We start from the raw sequence: 2,279 nt of genomic DNA, 5'->3' as shown, positions 1-2,279 counted from the left end.
TTCCTGTGTCAAATTGAAGCTTGATCCATTTTTTTTATCAAATGTTCTCGAACACATCCTTAATATAGATGCACAATCTCTCCATTTCAATTTCAGGTTTTATTTGCTACTACAGAAACTTTACCATCCATGGAAAGCATGGAATGTCTAATTCATTTTACAAACTGCCTATAATGGAATTAAATATCAATGAGGCTTCATTATTGATATATGTGCCATTTAATTTAGTTTTACCTTTGTCCTATACCTCATTTTTGAAAGAATTCACTCAAATATAAACTATCCAACATTCAGTTTCGTGTTGTAAAAGGTTTTGGCTTAGAAGTTTTATATGGTGATATTTTCTCCAAAGTTCACAACCGTAGCATCCACGACCTCTCCCAAATATTCTTTTGGGATGAGTAGCCGCTCCAAAAATTGAACCTGAAGTAGTTCAAACACCTATGCCAAAAGATGAAGATGAAAACATTGACGAGGAACTTGCAGTGGCTATGGATGAAGGAAAAGAGAAGAATATTTGAAGTCCCAAACATAGAGGGTGTTTGCAAGGCCCCAAAAGACCCAAAAATAGAACTAGGTGAAGAGGTTGCTGGTGTGGAAAAGAGAAAATATGAAGAAGTTGAAGATGATGTTGGATCACTAAACATGGAAAATGCTTACCTAGATGAAGCAGAAGTACAAGCCCCAAGAGTTGACTATGTAAAATGGGACATGTCGAATGAGATATTTTGGATGCAACTTATCTCTTTGCTAATCCCGCCTATCATCTTCAAGGAAAGGATCATTCTCATCCCCCCTGTTGCGTTTACAGCAAGATATGAAACACGCATTCATCCTATTCTTTGATAAAATTTCTCAACCTGAGAAACAACATATATGAAGAAATAATGGACATTAGATACTGAGGGTAAATACTATAATAATCTCAAATAAGAACTAGAACTCTCGTTTTCATCATTCTCGGAAAGAAGAAACTGCTCCAATTCTTCAATCCATTGTTGGTACTCCCCAAGTTGTCTCTCAAATCTTGCACTGTCTAATGTAAAAATGGAGAGGCTTTGTTTGGTAGAATGCTATAAAAATCCATCATAGATGTGGAGGACATACGAAACTAAGAGGTTGTTGAATTTAGAGGATTGTTGACACTTGAAGATGGTGGTGTTGAATATGATGGCACGATATGAGACTATTGGACAAATGAACCTGGGTTGTAGTATCATAAAAGAGCAAACTATAACTTAAGCATTCCTGAGCATACTCTTTGTAGTATTCATAAATTCCTAAAGTAGCACCTTCCCTTTGTCTATATAAGTGTTTATTACTCCAATTTACTTCAAAATATGAGCAACATCAAGCTAAAAAACTTCATTTAGGGTCGAAGTATCATAAAGTAGAACACATTGATCAAGCCTCTCGCTTTCATCCCTATACTCCAGAATTCTCTCCTCAGTTTTCAAGAGGAATTTTTGTGAATCTGGGTGGATGTGAGCCCACTTCTCCTGGCAAGTAACTATATTTTTCTCTATTATGAAGAGGTCAATTTGTTCTTGTTTTTGTTGTTGATTCTGGCCTACTGAAATCACCATCATCATGTTCGAGGTGTTTGTTTTTAGAAATTAATAATAATTAGAAAAGTGTCTTCATACCTATCTATGTATTTGATAGGGCATCACTGCACCAACGAGTTACAGTTACACCATTGACATATGCTCGGAGGTCCCACCATGGTTAGCCTTGACCTCTGTAAATGTAGAAACACTTTCAGCTAAAGGAGGGAAATGGGAGGCATCAAAATGTTTTAGGTATATTTATTTTTGGCTTTTAATATTTTATCTTCACCATCTTTCCAATTACCCAAATTACTAAATATCATTGTGAAACTAGATATTTAGCCAAACCTACAATACATTAAAAAATCGCATGTAATGGGGCTTAACTGTGGTTAACCCCTATTGAATGGTTGTTTATGATTCCTTAACTCATTTTTGACCACACTACCCATGCCCACCCTAAGTAAAAAACAAAATCAAAATACAAAGGACATAAAATAAACACACCCTAAACTTAGCCCCGAGGGTTGGCCTAGCTGGTCGATTCTTCATCGGTAAAGCGCCCGGGTTCAATTCTCTTGACACTCTTGAGGTCAGGCTCTATGGTTGAACCAACATGAACTGATTCTTTTGTGCATATCTACCTGGTATTAATATTCCTTGGATGTGGCGTTCACCAATATTTGAGGATGGTGGACCACATAAACATACCCTAAACTTCAAGTCCAT

General features: G+C 36.4%; 1 pseudogene; it reads right to left on the bottom strand.

Annotated features, from left to right (window-relative positions):
* Nucleotides 1-268: 268 nt before the first annotated feature.
* On the bottom strand, nt 269-1,592 carry LOC149151207 (nuclear pore complex protein NUP58-like; annotated as a pseudogene).
* Between the last annotated feature and the right edge of the window lie 687 nt (nt 1,593-2,279).

The sequence above is a fragment of the Pinus tabuliformis genome, chromosome 9, assembly GCF_031772625.1.
Source record: "Pinus tabuliformis cultivar Carrire ecotype Pingquan chromosome 9, CPIR1, whole genome shotgun sequence".
Taxonomy (NCBI): domain Eukaryota; kingdom Viridiplantae; phylum Streptophyta; class Pinopsida; order Pinales; family Pinaceae; genus Pinus; species Pinus tabuliformis.
The sequence above is the reverse complement of the archived record's forward strand: the minus strand, read 5'-3'. Positions and strand labels throughout refer to the sequence as shown.